General features: G+C 34.7%; 1 protein-coding gene across 4 annotated transcripts in view; it reads left to right on the forward strand.

Moving 5' to 3' along the window:
- The window catches only part of USP47 (ubiquitin specific peptidase 47), a 110,591-nt gene that overhangs the window by 19,001 nt on the left and 73,223 nt on the right, over positions 1 to 18,367 (forward strand). The gene's annotated exons all lie outside the window — the stretch shown is intronic.

Raw genomic sequence — 18,367 nt, forward strand, 5'->3', positions numbered from 1 at the left:
AAAAATTATTAAAATTTTTATATTTGGGAACTGAGCTTCTTGGCAGTTAACTTCTGTAGTTAACATTTTAGTTTTTAAGTGAACAAAGTGAGATTTAGATTCTAAAAATAAATTTTGTTCTAAGGGCTTCATAAGGAGTACTAGGTCAATTATAGCCATTCTCGAATGGCTTACTGCCCAATCAGTATTTTAATATTATTCAGGGAATAGGAAATATTTTCAGCTTACCTATGTATATATTTTTGGTCATTTGATTACTTCCTATTTGATACAGTAATCTTTTAATGTTAACTTTTAAGTTGAATAAATAATCTATTTATTTTGATGTTCAAATTACTCCAGGCTTGGCCAGTGAGAACCCTTTCAGCTGGCTCCTGTGTCTTTTTGACACATCTCACCATTCTTGGAGTACTACCTTACTTTCTGGCAGTGCAGGATATTCCAAGCTATTGTACTTTTCCAGCCCTAACACTAAGATCAGTCATTTGTACAAAGACCTCTGAGTCCTTCTGGTAGAGAATGGTATTCAGAAATCATGATCTGGGGACTAGATGTGTTTATTGTTACAGGGATATCGTTGCTTCTAGGTCTTTTCAGTGAAAGGAGCTAGAAAATATGCACACTCACAAATATAAATGTGAAATTTGCATTTATTTCTATATCATTTCTCTCTATATATGCATATATACACTCAAATCATATGAAAGCCCTTACTAGGCAGATTTTATATTTTTTGAATTACCGGAGAACACAGAAATGTATTCCATGCTTATACATATATTTACATATATCCATAATATGTTCTTAGGTATTATGTGTTTGTAATGTAGCAGCATTGGAAACCCAGTTTGCAGACAGTTTTGCTACTTCCACAGATTTAGGGTCATAAATTCTGTATTTAATTTAAAAACTTTTTAAATTTTGGTAAAATACACATAAAATTTACTTAACCAGTTTTAAGTGTACAGTTTGTTAGCATTAAGTACATTTGCATTGTTGTGCTACTCACCGTCATCCATCCACAGAAATCTTTTCATCTTGCAAAACTGTACCCATTAGCAATAACTCCCTATTCTCCTACCCTCCCACCCCCCACCCCTCAACCTCTGGCAACTACCATTCTGTCTGAATTTGACTACTCTAGGTACCTCATATAAGTGGAATCCTACAGTATTTGTTTTTTTTGTGACAGGCTTATTTCATTTAGTATCATTTCCTCAGAGTTCATCCATGTTGTAGTTTGTGTCAGTACTGCCATCCTTTTTAAGGCTGAATAATACACCATTATATATATGTATATATATAGACACACACACACACACTATACACACACACAAACATACATAACACCCTTATGTTCCCTTATATTTAATCATTTAATATATCTATATCTGTGTAAATACTTGCTTCCATCTTTTGGCTGTTGTGAATAATGCTCCTGTGAACATGGGTGTGCAGCTATCTATGAATCCCTGCTTTCAGTTCTTTTGGTTATATACCTAGAAGAGAAATTGCCAGATCAGTGGACAGTTCTAGCACTCACAGCAGGTCATATATTTGGAACACTGTAGGCTGAAATGATGTAAGTTAAATTGTAGTTTGCAGCATAGTTGTAGACTTGACTAAAAATTCATGATGTCTAGCTTTTTGTGGAAATAACCCAAACATCACGTTGAGTCAACTCTAAATTATTTTATAGTATAGAGTTTTGCAGTGTGTTAATTGAGCAGTGCTATAATTACTTATATAAAATAGCATTTATACATTATCATAGAATATATCATTTTTAATACAAAATGGTTTCTTTCCATTATTATCATTTCTGTTTAGAGAACTTTAGCCATTCTTCTAGGGTAGGTCCACTGACAACAAATGTTTTAGTTTTCCTTCATCTGAAAACGTCTTTATTTCCCCTTCATTCCTGAAGTATATTTTCACTGACTATAGAATTCTAGGCTGACAATTCTTTTCTTTCAGCTCTTGGAAAATATTGTGGAAAACACCTACTTTTGTGATGTTTGATGAGAAATCTGCTACATTTGAATTGTTTTTTGCCCTTATAGATAAGGTGTTTCTATTTTCAAAAACTTTCTCTTTGTCTTTAGTTTTCAAGGATTTGTCTTGATGATATGTCTTGGCATGAATTGCTTTGGATTTAATCTGTTTGGGATTCATTCAGCTTCCTGAATATGTAGGCTTATGCCTCTTGCCAAATTTGGGGAGTTTTCAGGCATTATTTCTTCAATTAGTTTTTCACGTCCACCCCCCTTTCCCCTTTCCCTCCAGGACTTGGTTGACAGGAATGTTAGTTAGGTCTTTTTTTATGGTCCTATGGATGTTGAGAATGATTTTTTTTTTTTTTTGGTCTTTTTTTTCTTTATTGTTCAGATAAAGATTTCTGTTGTTCTTATCTTCAGGGTCACTGATCCTTTCCCTCGTCATCTTCATTCTGCTATTGAGCCCACTTAGTGCGTTTTAATTTTAGTTATTTTGTCTGCTATTTCTTTGCTGAGACTTTCTGTTTTTTCATTTGTTTATGTGTATTTATAATTGTTGAACATTGTTATGACAGCTGCTTTAAAATCCTTGTCAGACAGTTCCAACATTTGTGTCATCTTTGTGTTGGCATCTGTTGATTCTCTTTTCTCATTCAAGTTGAAATTTTCCTGGTTCTTGGTATAACAAGTGACTTCAATTTATCCTGGACATTTGGGATAGTGTATTACGAAACTCTGAATCTTACTTACATGTCTGTTTTAACAGATCTTGTCTGACACCATGCCAACAGGAGAAAGGGGGTACTCGTACCTTCATTACTGGGGGGCGGGGTAGAAGTCCAGGTTCCTCCTCCCACCTTTCTTTAACAGTCTGGGGTGGGAGTGGTGCCTTGTTACTCCGGGTGGGGATGAAGTTCAGATTCCCCTTAAACTTCTGTAGATACCTGCTTGGCTGGGACAGGGAGAGGCACTTTGTTATTCCTGCAATGAGGCTTTCACTGATAGCGAAGTGAGGAGGTACTTCTTACCACTGGGCTGTGATGAAAGTCCCACTGCCCACTTGGTCTTCTGTAATGTCGCTCTGGTGGAAGAGTGTGGGAGGGAAGGGAGTGCCTTGTTTTAGCTAGATGAGAGTGGAAATCTCTCTCTCTTTTTTTTAAAGATTTTATTTATTTATTTGACAGAGAGACAGCGAGAGAGGGAACACAACGCAGGCGGAGTGGGAGAGGGAGAAGCAGGCTTCCCGCTGAACAGGGAGCCCCAGGCGGGGCTCGATCCCAGGACCCTGGGATCATGACCTGAGCCGAAGGCAGACGCTTAATGACTGAGCCACCCAGGCGCCCCGAGAGTGGAAATCTCTTGAACTTTGATGATGGGAGTGGAGGCAGAGCAAGTTATTTATTTTTTTTCTCCCCCTGTAATGTTTGGCTATAGTGTGATTAGTGTCTAAAAATTTCCTGTTTTGTGAGACTATCCCTTTTCTAATCATTTAGCTAGAGAAAGGCAGTCTTGTCTTGGGGCATTTTCAGTCTGTGGCTACTCAGACCAGGATGTATTAGGCAAAAAGAAATCCAGGGAATTAACCACCATGTCCTTCATTCTTTGGGTCCTGAGGTCCCTAGCCAGTCGGCTTCATCTTCACCTTTCAGTGTTTTCTTATCTTTAATACATAATGCTTTTAGTTGTATTTAGCAGGTGGAATAAGAAGTGTATCTACTCCCTCTTGTCCCAGAAACAGAAGTATTAGATATTTTAATGTGTAGAATGTTATGTGTGGCTTTAAGACTATAAGTGACATTCATTTTTTTAAACCACTGTCTAAATGAATACTATTTTCTTTTTAATTTCCTTTTAAGAGGCTTCCACCCTTCCTTGTGGCCTCTATTTTTCCAGATATATTACTTGAAGTAGAAGAATCTTAGTAGTTTATTATCATAAGTCTTCTGTATTTTAGATATCTTTAGTTCCTTTAACTTTTCCTGTGTAGTACCCTCACATCATGGACAGTCTGCTTATTGTCTGTTAATGGTACCTGATCTTGATTGTGCTAGTTTTTATTATTTGTTTGTTTTCTGTAGACACATCATTCTGTTTGTTGTACACACTGAGTGTAGTTCTTGAAATCTCCCTAGATATCTTTTCCATGTGTAATTTTGCCTAGGCAAATTGCTTTTGTTTTCTTATTGTGCATTTATGATTGAGGGGGTAAATGTTTTGTCTCTTTTGTTTGAGAGGGTAGGAGTAGGCTAACACTTTAAAAATTTTACTTAATATATAAGTTGACTAAATTTGCCAAGCTTATTTCTTATGATTTACATATAAATTGTAAAAACAAGTACATGTGCTGTGCTAACAATTTGGAAACCCCAAAAAACATAAAGGGAAAAAACACCTCTAGCTCTACCCCTCAGAGACAATACTGTTAATAGTTTAATATGATTCTTTTATTCTGAAATTTTTCTTTCCTTCTCCTAACCAATATAGACTCTTAAAAAATGCTATTATATTTCATGTTTTAAGGCTAGCATTGTTTCTTAGCAATATCTATTGGTTATTTTCCCTTTTCTGCATATCTCATATAATGTTATTTTTAAAGACTGCATGGTATCCCATTGCATATGTTTATTATAATTTTCTTATATTTTCTTTTTTGGCTAGACAGCTTTTGGTAGGTTTTTCTTATATTTATAGTAATGTTTTGCTGAGGATCCTTTTATATTCACATCTGTACATTCATTGACTCTACCCTTGGATGAATTCTTAAAGGTAGAATTGGTGGATTATCACCTACGTCTAGTTTATTTTTTGAATGAAAATAATGGGTTTTATTTCTATTTAAAATTTTTGTTTTGGCCATAGCTATTGAGATAGGTTTGAAATTGATACTTTTTATTGTATTAACTATTCCTTAGATTTTTCTTTAAATTTGATCATTTTTTTTCATGGCTTTGTCTAGGTAATTATTTAAAATATTGAATACAACAGGACCAAAGATAATCTTTTGGCATAATTTTTTAGTTGTGGTTCAATTAAGAGTTATAATTGTTAAGGCATATTTTGTCATTTTATGCATATTGGCGTTATGGGTGACTTTGTTAGATGTGCTTTTCTAAGGTCAAGATATTTTGTGCCTTTCATATTTGTGATTTATCAGTCCTACTATCCAAAATAAGTAAGATGTGGGGCGCCTGGGTGGATCAGTTGGTTAAGTGTCTGACTCTTGTTTTTGGCTCAGGTCATGATCTTAGGGTCGTGAGATCGAGCATGGAGCCTGCTTAAGATTCTCTCTCTTGGGCGCCTGGGTGGCGCAGTTGGTTAAGCGACTGCCTTCGGCTCAGGTCATGGTCCTGGAGTCCCTGGGTCGAGTCCCGCATCGGGCTCCCTGCTTGGCAGGGAGCCTGCTTCTCCCTCTGACCCTCCCCCCTCTCATGTGCTCTCTGTCTCTCTCATTCTCTCTGTCTCAAATAAATAAATAAAATCTTAAAAAAAAAAAAAGATTCTCTCTCTTATCTCCCTCTGCCTATCTTCCCCTATCTCCCTCTGCCCCCCCCCTTGCAGGTGTGTGCTCTCTCAAAATAAATAAAATATTTTATTTTTTAATTTAGATTCAGTTAGCCAACATATAGAACATCATTAGTTACAGATGTAGAGTTCGGTAATTCATCAATTGCATATAACACCCAGTGCTCATCACATCATGTGCCCTCTCTAATGCTCATTACCCAGTTACCCCGTCCCCCACCCATCCCCCCTCTAAATGTTAAAAAAAATAAAATAAGATGTTCATTGTTCATGGTAAATTAATTTAAACTTAGTCATCTGTGTTTTGTTCCCATTTTGATTTCATTTTATTATGAAGAATAGGATACAAAAAACGAATATATTAAGTACAGTGTAAAGAATAATAATAAAATACCCGGGCATCTTTTTCAGGATATAAAACATTACTGGTACCATGGAAATCCTGTATGACTTCGTCCTTGGTTGGGTCCCTGCCTCTACCGCCATTCTAAATTTTTGATAACCATGTTTTTCTTTTTGTTTCACCACATGCTATGTCAGTAAACAATAAAATGGCTACTTTGTATATTTTTGAGCTTAATGTGAATTAGAATGATTTTGTGGCTGTTAGTCTGTGGCATATATTTTCCTGTGAGGTTCTTTCACTTTATGTTTTTGAGATACATCTATGTTGATATACATAATAGCAGTTCATTAATTTTCACTGTTACATAGTCTTCTGTTCTATGAATATACTACAGTTTATCATTGAAGGACATTTAGGATGTTTACAGTTTTGTGCTATTGTGAGAAATGGTACTATAAACATTTCTGCACATAGCTCCTGTTACTTGGGGCAAGAGTTTTTTTTAGGAGATAGATGATGGCTGGCTGGCTGGTGGTGGGCCAGATAGATAGATAGATAGATGCTCCTAGTGATGAGATTGATGGATTGTAGGATAAACATATTTTCAGATTTATAAGTAATGTCAAAACTGTTTTCCCAAAGGGTTATATCAGTTTACATCCCCACTAAGAGTGAGTGAGAGTTCTTAGTTCATAGTCTCTTTTACTTACTAATAATATTGTGCATTGAAAAAATTTCTTTGTGAGCTAATTCTTTTCTGAGAATCTGTTTGTGTCTTTGGCCATTTTTCTATTGGATTGTCTTTCCGTATTGATTTGTGGAATTTATTATTATCCTGGGATACCAATTCTTGTTATATTTGTTATAAATGTCCTTTCCCAAGTGGTTGTTTATTTTTTCGCCCTTTTAATTTTTTAAAATCATTAAGTCCATAATTGATTTTAATCAGTCTTATTCTTTTTGTGCTTTTTATATACTTAAAAATTTTCTTTCCTATCCTAAGTTTTTAAAAATAATATTACCTTTTAAAGGATGTATCGTGGGGTGCCTGACTGGCTTAGTCGGTTAAGCATCTCTTGATTTCAGCTCAGGTCATAATCTCAGGATCGTGAGATTGAGTCCCCTGTTGGGCTCCACGTTGGGCATGGAGCCTGCTTGGGATTCTCTCTTTCTCCCTCCTCCTCCTCCCCCCCCATACCCCCCCCCCCCCAAATAAGTAAATAAAGGATTTATAGTTTTGGCTTTCTTATTTGGGCTTTTAATTCACCTGCAATTATTTTTTTAAATGTGTGATGTGAGGTATGCATCAGATTTCTGTGGGTTCCTTTTTCTGTGTATACCTATGTATCCCAAGATCATTGACTGAAAAGGTTATTCTTTCTTTAGTCAAGTTTATACACACACACATACACATACATACATGTATATGGCTCTGTTTCAGAGATAACATGCTGCACCAATACCACTATCCTCATTCCTATAGTTTCTTAGTAATTTTTAATTTTTAGTATCTGGTTGGACAAGTACCCCAACCTTGTTGTACAGGAGTGTCTTGGCTATTCTTGTAACTTTGCACATTCATATAGATTTCAGACTTAGTCACCCCTACACCTCCAGTAAACACACACACACAGAGTTGGAATTTTGATTGGAATTACATTGAACCTATAGATCAGTTTAGGGAAAGTTGAATTCTTTACAATATTGAGTCTTCCAATTGATAAACATGATACATGTTTCATTAATCTTACCATTTATTCAGATCTTATTAATTTCTTACAAAGAGATTTTATATTTTTTCCATAAAAATCTTTAAAAGTTTTGGTTACCTCTATTTCTGAGGACTTTGTATTTTAAGATGCTATTGTAAATGATATTTTTATTGGATTTTAAATTTATTGCTGACATATTGTTTTTTTAATGACAGAAACTTTCATAAGCTATTATTGATAGTAATAATTTATATGTAAATTCTTTGGGTTTTCTAGGTGTATAATGACCATATTCTTTCTTTCTAATCCATTTAGGTTGTTTTTCATTTTCTTGCTTAATTGTACTGTCCCTCCAGTACAATGTTGATCAGAAGTAGTGACCAGTGTGCAACCTTGTTTTCCTCCTAAACTGAAAGCTTTCAGCATTTCATAATTAAATATGTTTGCTGTAAAATTTTGTAGATGCACTTTATCAAGAAGATTCTCCTTCTCTCTTGTTATGCATTATCATGAAAAGATGTCCATGAAAGATGGTTAATTTTTTTCAAATGGCTTTTCTGTATTGTATGTATTTACATGATTTTCTCTCAATCTTTTACTCTGTGGCATTCTGTAATTTGATATTTCCAATGTTAAAGGACCATAGTTATGATATATTAAGCTTTAATATGTTGCTGGATTTAATTTCCTAAAACTTTGTTTCAGACTTTTTGTAGTTTTCATGAGTGATATGGTTTATAATTTTTCTTTCTTATATTAGTCTTTTTAAAGTTTACTGTCATTCTAGCCTCATATGATTTAGGGAGCATCCCTCATCTTCTGTAACTATGAACATTTTCTGTAAAAGTTGAATTATCTTTGAGTATTTGGGAAATATCCAGGTCTGGAATTTTTTTGTTGTTATTAAGAGAGTCTTAACTACTGATTCAATGTGTTTAATGGCTTAGGACTATTGAGGTTTTCTTCATTTCAGGGAATTTATCCATTTTATTATGTTTTCAGATATGTTGATTTGCATATATTTTCTACTATTCCATGCATTGACTTTTCGCTCTGTTGTCCTTTGATACACAAAAGTTAAATTTTGATGAAGTCCAGTTTATCTATTTTTGTTGTTGTCTCTGCTTTTGGTATCATAGCCAACAAATCATTGCCAACTCCAAAGTTATGAAGCTTTTCTGTTGTTTTCTTATAAGAGTTTTATAGTTTTAGTTCTTACATTTGGTTCTTTGATCCATTTTGAGTTAATTTTGGTAGGTATTCATTTCTTTTTATATTTTACTCCTTTGTTAAAGAGAAAATAACTCTGGGACCAAAGTGTAAACATTGAGTAAAAATTGTACTGCCCAGAAGGGAACCAGATCCAGTATAGGAGGTGGGAGTGAGGATAAGACTCAAGGCTTGCTTAGGAGAGTGAAAATGGCAGGTTTTTTAAGGCTAAAATCCATGAATAGTTTGTATCCCATATTAGATAAGCGAAGTCTCTCCATGCCTGTGATTTGCTGGCAATATATGAGCTAACTGTTTAGCATTGTATATTTATTGAGTTTGTGGTGGTTTTTCCAGAAAATTGTTTTCATGATGAACATGATTATGGTGCCACATTAGATTATGGCACTACGGTAGTTGTTTACATTTTTTTTTTTTTTTTGAGAGGTTACTGTGAAATGTAATTCTCCGTATTATAAATAGAAAGAGAGGAAACATCTTGTCTTTCTTCATGTCTTTCAATAAAATTCTAAAAGTATATGATGCCTCAGGCTTTTATAGCCTTTTGTGATGATGAGGATCAAAGCGTCTTTGAATTGACCTGCCTCAAGTGAGTGATTCTCACTGGGGGTCTCTAATGTGGTTGCAGTCAGATGTTCACTGGGATTTTAGCCCTTAGAAAAGATTCTTGGGTGAGAAAAAAACATTGATTACTTTGGCAAAGCAACTAGTGAAGAAAGAAGAGAATACCTTTTTTAAAGTTTCTTTAACAAGGATCTACTGGTCACAAAAATCTCTGCTTTTGCATTCCTGACAGACACTTTAGCTATATATAGCATTCTGGACTAACAGTTCTGTCTTTGTTTTTCTCCTCCAGAACAGTAAAGGTATGCTTAAGTTCTGGTTTCCATTTCTTCTGTTGAGAATTCAGCTGTCAGTCTAATTACTGTTTATTTTAAGGTAATCTGCCATTTTTCTGGCTGCATTTAAACTATTTTATTTATTTTGCTTGACATTTGTTGGGTTTCTTCAGTCTGATTTGGTGATCAGTTCTTGTAAGTTCTTAGCCATTATCTAATTAAATATTTCCTCTACTTACATTCTTTTTTCTCCTGAATGTATATTAGATCTTCTTACTATATCCTTCATGTCTCTTAATGCCCTAGTGTTTTACATCTCTATGTCAATAAAAGTTTAGGAAATTTTAGTTCTATTGTAGAGTTCATTAATTGTTTTTTCAAATATTTTAAATACACTGTTAGACTTTGTGTTTTTAATATCTATTCTTTTCTAGGAATCTTGTTCAGTACTTTTAAAAGCCTGCTAATTGCTAACATTTACTTAAAATTTCAAAGCTCTCTTATTTCTTGAAGCATATTAAACATAATCTTACATAATGTGATAGTTTCAATATTGAAACTTTTATGTGTGTCATCTGCTGTAGTTTATTCTTTGCTGACTCTCACTCATGGTGCATTTTTCCTCATGTAATTAGTGATTTTTTTAAAAAACAATTTTGAGCTGTTCTTTTTTTAGAATTATGAAAATAATTTTTATGAAATTATTTGAGCTTTGGGAACCAGGTCGGTTCTCCAGAAAAAAGAAATGTGATTGTTTCTGTTATGTATTTGGGAATACTACTATTCTAGAACCATTTTCAATGTAATTCATGGCTTGGGGTTTTTCGTACCACCGAGGCAGTGTGAATTGGAACTGCAAATCAGCACGAAGGCCAACTTGTGGCTACACATTCTCTGGAGTACCCACTCCACATTCCACCTCCATTCAGCTTCAAGGTTTAAAATAGGCAATTCTCTCTTAGTCTCTAGAAGAGAGAGTAGTGGTATACTACTACTAATAAGTAAGACTTAATTATTTTTTAAATTAAACTTTTAATTTTGAGATAATTGTAGACTCAATTATAGATAATTGAGATAACTGTTCTCTTTAACCCATTTCCCCCATTAGTAGCATCTTATAAAACTATAGTACAATATCACAACTAAGACATTGACATTGATACAGCCAGGATACAGAACATTTTCATCTTCATAAGGATCTCTCATGTTGCCCTTTTATAACCTCACCCACTTCTTTCCCACTGCCAACCTTTCTTTAATCTTGTGCAGTCTGTAATTTGTTCTCCATTTTGTACTTGGTCATTTAAAAAATGTTGTATAAATGAAATCTTACTGTATACAAACCTTTGGACTTGGCTTTTTAGACTTAATATTTTCTCAGGAGTTTCATCCAGATTATTGCATGTATCGATAGTTTATTCCTTTTAATTGTTCAGTAATATCCATGGTATGGATGTACCACAGTTTGTTTAGCCATGTAGCTGTTAAAGGACTTCTGGATTGTTCGCAGTTTTTGGCTATGATGAATAAAACTGCTGTAAAAACTGATGTATAGGTTTTTGTTTGAATGTAATTCTTCATTTCTCTGTGATAATTGTTGAGGAGGGCAATTGCTGGTTGTATAGTAGTTCCATCATTAGTTTTTAAGAAATTACCAAACTTTTCTAGAGTAGCTATACAATTTTATATTCCCACCAGGAAAAGTATGCAAGATCCAGTTTTTCTGCATCCTAGTGACTATTTTTAATTTTAGCCATTCTGGTAAGTGTGTGGTAATACCTCATTATTTTAATTTGCATTTCCCTAATGGCTAGTGATATTGACCATCTTTTCACGTGCTTACTTGTCATCTGCTTATGCCCTTTGTTGAAATGTCTCATGATTTTTGCTTAGGTTCCAGTTAGATTTTTTTTTTTGTTAGGTGCTCAGCGTCCTTTATAGTCTAGATACTAGTTCTTTGTCAATTATGTTGTTTGAAATATTTCTTCCCAGTCTGTAACTTGTCTTTTCATCCTTACAGGGTCTTTGTAAAATAGACTTTTTCAATTTTGATGAAATTTAATTTATCAAATTTTCCTTTTATAGATCACGCTTTTGATGTCATCTGAGAACTCTGCCTAACCTTAGCTCTGGAAGATTTTCTCGTTTTTTTTTTCCCCCCTAAAAGTTTTATAGTTTTATATTTTTCATTTAAGTTTATGATCCATACTCAGTTAATTTTTGTATAAGGTAAGAGACAGGTTGAGGATTGTTGTTATTATTTTTTGCATATGGATGTCCAGTTGTTCCAGTACCATTTATTAAAAAGACCATCTTTCCGGGCGCCTGGGTGGCTCAGATGGTTAAGCGTCTGCCTTCGGCTCAGGTCATGATCCCAGGGTCCTGGGATCGGGTCCCACATCGGGCTCCTGGCTCAGCGGGGAGCCTGCTTCTCCCTCTGACCCTCTCCCCTCTCATGCTGTTTCTCTCTCGCTCGCTCTCTAAAAAATAAATAAAATCTTTAAAAAAAAAAAAGCTAATTAAAAAGACTATCTTTCCTCCATTGAGTCGTTTTTGTATCTACTCAGAAATCAGTTGGGCATATTTGTATCGATCTCTATTGTGTTCTATTGATCTATAGTACTATAGTTATATAATGAGTATTGAAATTGGGTAGACTGATTTCTCCCACTTTATTCTTTTGGCTATTTTAGTTTCTTTGCCTTTCCACGTAAATTTTAGAATAATCTTGTCTGTATCTTCAAACACTCTTACTGGCATTTTGATAGGACTTGTTTTGAAACTGTTTATCTGTTTGGGGAGAATTGAAATTTTTAGTATGTTGAATCTTCTAATTTAAGAAGACATTCTATTTCTCTATTTATATTCAGATTTTCTGTTAATCCCATTGTGAGCAGAGAACACACTCTATAGGATTTCAGTTCTTTTACATTTAAGTTTGTTTTATGGTCCAGAATGTGGTCTGTCTTGGTATGTATCCCATGTACATCTGAAGAGAAAGTATATTCTGTCCTTGTTAGTTGGAATAGTTTATAAATGTTGATTAGATCTTGTTGATGGTATTATTTTTTTCTATGTCTTTGATTTTCTGTGTAGTTCTAGCAATTGTTAAGAGAGAGGTGTTGAAGTCTCCTAACTATAATTGTAGATTCACTTAATTCTTCTTTCACTTTTACCGGTTTTGGCTTCACACATTTTGCTGCTCTGTTGTTTAGTTCATACACATTTAGGATTGCTATGTCTTCTTGGTGCACAGACCCTTTTATCATAATTATGTAATTTTTTTTCTGTCTGATAATTTTCTTTGTTCTGAAGTCTACTTTATCTGATATTAACTTTTAAAATTAACTCCTGCTTTCGATTAATGATTGTATGGTATGTGGTTTCTATTCTTTCACTTTCATCTAAAGTATTTTATATGAAATTTATATCATATATAAGTATTTAAAAATATTTTATATATCATATGTTTGACATAATATGTATTACATATATGTGTATATATATGTGTGTGTAGGGATAGTGAGTTTTTAGAGATAGCATATTGTTGGGTCATGTTTTTTAATCCACTCTGCCAATATCTATCTTTTAGTTGATGTATTTAGATAATATTTATTTATTTATTTATTTTTAGAGATTTTATTTATTTATTTGACAGAGAGATAGCAAGAGCAGGAACACAAGCAGGGGGAGTGGGAGAGGGGGAAGCAGGCTTCCTGCGGAGCAGGGACCCCGATGCGGGGCTCGATCCCAGGACTCTGGGACCACAACCCAAGCCATAGGCAGACACCCAACAACTGACCCACCCAGGTGCCCCTAGATAATTTATATTTAATGTAATGATTAATATGTTAGAGCTTAAGTCACCCATTTTATTTTGTGTTTTCTGTTTGTTCTCTGGGTTTCGTTTTTCTGTTGTCTTTTCTTTTTTTTTCCTGTTGTCTTTTACTTAGATTCCTATGCATTGTTTGAACATTTTTTAAAATTCCATTTTGATTTATCTATAGTGATTTTGATTGTATCATTCATGAGCTTTTTTAGTGATTCCTCTGGTTATTACTTTATATATTCCAACTTATCACAGTCTACTGGTGTCATTATTTTATCAGTTCAGTTGAAATGCAGAATCCTTACTCCTTTATGTCCCTTTACATTTCCTTGTTTATAATATAATGGTGTCAGATATTTCTTCTACACATCTGTAAGCATATCAAGCAGTTTTTTCATTTTTATGTCAACTTCCAAACATTTAATAAAACTCAAGAGGAGAAGGAAAGTGTATTGTAGTTAGCCTTATTTTGCATACTATCTCCTTTCTTCCTACCTGATGTTCTAAGGTTCTTTCTTTGATCATTTCCTTTTTGTTTAGAGAAATTCCTTTATCCATTCCTTTAGAGTAGTTTTACTGGAGACGAATTCTTTTAGTTTTCCTTTTAAGAGTGTCTTGAATTCTGATTGATTACTGAAGCCATTTCTGGGTCATTCCTGAAGGACATTTTTTTTTTCATTTTAAGATTCTGGGTTAACCATTATTTTCTATAAACACCTGAAAAATATTGTGCAACTTCCTTCTGGCCTTTATGGTTTCTGTTCCACACGTGTGTGTGTGTGTGTGTGTGTGTGTGATTTTTTTCCCCTTTGTGTTTCTCTTTCTCTCTCTCTCTTTTTTTTTTTTTTTAATTTAAGTGTAGTTGACACACAGTGTTACTTTAGTTCCAGGTGTACAACATAGTGATTTTGACAAGTTGATGCATTATGCTGTATCACCAGAAGTGTAGCTACCATCTGTCCCCATGCATTGCTGTTACGATATCATTGACTGTATTCCTTATGCTGTGCTTTGTATTCCTGTGATTTACTCATTCCATAACTGGAAGCCTGTATCTTCCACTCCCCTTTACCCATTTTGCCTACTCTCCCACCCTCCCCTCTGTCAACCATCAGTTTGTTCTCTGTATTTTTAGGTCTGATTCTGCTTTTTGCTTGTTTATTTTTTAAGATTCCACTTTGTCTTTCTTAGTTTGACTTATTTCACTTAGCATAATGCTCTAGATTTATGCATGTTGTCTCAAATGATGCAATATCTTCTTTATTTACCCAAAGAAAACAAGACACGAATTCAAAAAGATATGTGCATCCCTATGTTTATTGCAGCATTATTTACATTAGCCAAGGTATGGAAGCAACATAAGTGCCCATCAGTAGATGAATGGATAAGGAAGATGTGGGGTGTGTGTGTGCGTGCGTGTGTGTGTGTATACAGGAATATTATGAGACCATAAAAAAGATGAAATCTGGGTCTCATTTTTGATAGTTACTATTGTTGTCTTCAAGTTTATTAATTTTTTATTCAGTGTACCTAATCTGTTAATCCTATCCCTTATATAGTTCATCTCAGATTTTGTACTTTTCAGGAATTTGAGTTGGCTCTTTTTAATAGCTTCCATCTTTTTTCTTAAGATACTCATCTACCTTTTTTTTTTTTTTAAAGATTTATTTTAAATAACCACCCAATGTGGGCTTGAACTCATGACCCTGAGATCAAGAGTCACTTGCCCTACTGACTGAGCCAGCCAGGCGTCCCCCTTATCTGCCATCTTGAAATACAGAATATAGTTATAAACTTTTTATATCCTTGTCTACCAGTTCTATCATCTGTATCATTTCTGGGTTGGTTTTCATTGATTGATTTTTCTTATTATTATGGGTCATAGTTTCCTGCTTTTTTACATGCCTGTTTATGTTTGATTGGATATCAGACATTGTGAATTAGACCTTGATGGGTGCTGGGTATTTTTTATTCCCATAAGTGTTCTTGAGCTTTGTTCTTGAATGCACTTAATTTACTTGTGAACAGTTTGATCTTTTTGAGGCTTGCCTTTCAGCTTTGTAAGACTGGGTCAGAGTAGCCTTTAGACTAAGTCAAATTTGGTCCGACTACTGAGACAATACTCCTTGAGTACTCTTATCTGATGCCTTGTGTATTATAGTTTTTTCATTCTGGCTGGTTGGCACTGAAACGAGCTGTGAGGGTTCTTTCCTATGGCTCCTACTTGCTGATGAGTGCTCAGGCAAATACTCAAGGAAGGCCCTGCTATAGACCTCTGGAGCTTACTGTTTGCACAGCTTTCCTTCCTTCAGTATTCTGCTCTGTAAATTTTAGCTGAATGGGCCCCCTCAAACTCCCACCTCATCTCTTCAACTCAGGAAATTGCTGGACTCTACCTGGATTCTCCCTCCCTGCACTGTAGTCTGGAAGGTAGCTCATCATGTTTGTTTCACCTTCACAGTGATCACTGTCCTGCATTGCTTGTTGTTTAATACTATCGAAAGTTATTTTTTTCATATATTTTGTGTAGTTTTTTAGTTGTTTAAGATGGGGAGGGTAAATCCAGTCTGTTACTTCATCTTGGCTCATAGTAGAAGTTTCCTGGAGATAGACAATAAACAAGTAAAATATAAACAAATATATCAAGTGGCCAAAAGTACTGTGGGGAAACCTGGAGAAAGGAAGGGAGATGTAAACTATCAAGAGGATTGTAATTTTAAAAGGATGATGAAAAAAAGACCAGATTGAGAAATTGACTGTTCTGATTATCTTTTGCTCTATAACAGCCTGCCCCCAAACTTAGTGACTTTTGTTCATGGATACGCAATTTAGGAAAGGCTGGGCTGGGACAGCTCATTTCTGCTCAGCTAGGCATCACCTGGGCAGCTGAAAGGCTGGGGACTGGAATCATCTGAGTATTTCCTCACATGTATGATGGTTCATGCTGGTTGCCAGCTGGGATCTCATTTGGGCTGTGGCTAGAACATCTACACATGACCTTTCTGTGTGGCTGCTTGGCTCTCACACAGCATAGTGGCTGTGTTCCAAGGGCAAGCATCTGAGAGAGAGCCAGGAAGAAACTGTATTGCCCTTTCTACCCTGGTCTTGAAAGTCATGTTGTATATCACAGGAAGTCACTAAGGCTGACCCATAATTAAGGGACTGGAATTAGACTCCTGTTCTTGCTGGGAGGCATGTCAAAGAATCTGTGGACATACTTTGAAGCCACCACAATGGTATTTGAGCAAAGGAAGTAAGGAAGAACATTCCAGGTAGAATGGACAGAAATGCAGACTCTGAGGTTGGTGGATACCTGATGGCTTAGATTTGTTTATGGTTGAGTTCCCACTGTAAAATGGCAGCTCCTTGAGGGCAGGGCTTTGTTTACTGCTATTTTCTGAGCACCTAGTAGTTGACAGATAGTTGTAGTTCAGTTTTTATTTGTGGAAGAGATAGCCTTTTGACACCATGTATTAAAAATCCTAAAAACAAGTATATCGCTTTTGATCTAATAATTCTTTCTTTGGAAAATTATCTTTAGGAAAAAAATTGTACAGATAAGCAAAGCTGTAGTGGAAATGTGAAGGTGTCTAAATGCCCATTAATAGCCAATTGATTAAATAAATTATGGTTTCCTTTGTAGTGGAAGACTATGTAGAAACTAAAAACTAAACATTTCATTTACTAAAAACACTTTTGGAGCAGAATTCAAATGTTGGTGTACAGAATGATCTTATTTGGTTAATAATTAACAATCTCCATAATATTTGCATAGAATGGAGAGGGATCTGATAGGATGTATATCAAATTGTTAACAGTTGCTATAGGGGTTATTTTAGAGTTGCTTGTTAAAAATTATGTACTGCTATTATAATGTATTTCTATTATAAAAGCAAATAATGTAAATTTTTTTATTGATAGAGAATAGCGTACAAGTCACTGTGAGTAATAAAAACCACCCTTTGAAATAATACATTGGTCTGTCTTTTTATTAATTAAGGTGAGGGAAAACAAGATTTGTACAGAAAAAGTGTGAAATGATGTAAAACCGAGATTTTTCAGGAGATTATCTCTTCATCTTTTTTTTCCTTTTGCATATTTCTATATTTCCTTAATTGGAAAAATAAGCTTGTCTCATAATAAGGAAAAGATTTACATTGAAAGAAAATAGCTGTAGGTAGTAGTGTTAAGCAGCCTTACTTGAAGATTATTTATCATGTGAAAAAATCCAAATTTATAAACCACCTAAATCAGAGATTTCTAGGTTTCCCCACAAAATTCCTTTAATGGACTCTAAATATTATGTGACTTAGGAAGAGGAAGACAAATACTGTCTGATCTCACTTACATGTGGAATCTAAAAAAAAGAGCTCATGGAAACAAATTGGTGGTTGTCAGAGGAAGAGGGTAGAGGAAATAGGTGAAGGTGGTCCAAATGCACAGACTCCCAGTTGTGAGATAAGCAAGTGCTGGGGATGTCTTGTGCAGCGTGTGACTACAGTAGCATTACTGCACTGTGTGTTTGAAAGCTGCCAAGAGAGTAGATCTTAAAAGTTGTCATCACTAGGAGAAAAACATTGTCACTGTGTGGAATGATGGGTGTTAACTAAACTAATTGGGTAATCATTTTGCAGTGTATGCATAGATCAGATCCTTATGTTGTACACTTTAAATTATTATAATGTTAGATGTTAATTATATCTCAGTAAAACTGGAAAAAATATTATGTGGCTTAGAACATTTGATTTACACCTAATTCTAAAGCTACTACTCTTTGTTAAAATGTGGTTGGTATTTTTCCGTGCTAATGTTAATCTTTATCACTGTGGCACAGGTTTTCAGTAACCTTACAAGAGTAATTGAGGACTAAGGTAAAAATTACGAATGTAATT

This window comes from Mirounga angustirostris, unplaced genomic scaffold (assembly GCF_029215605.1).
Source record: "Mirounga angustirostris isolate CCGP_5_RB_7025 unplaced genomic scaffold, mMirAng1.0.hap1 SCAF_13, whole genome shotgun sequence".
NCBI lineage: Eukaryota > Metazoa > Chordata > Mammalia > Carnivora > Phocidae > Mirounga > Mirounga angustirostris.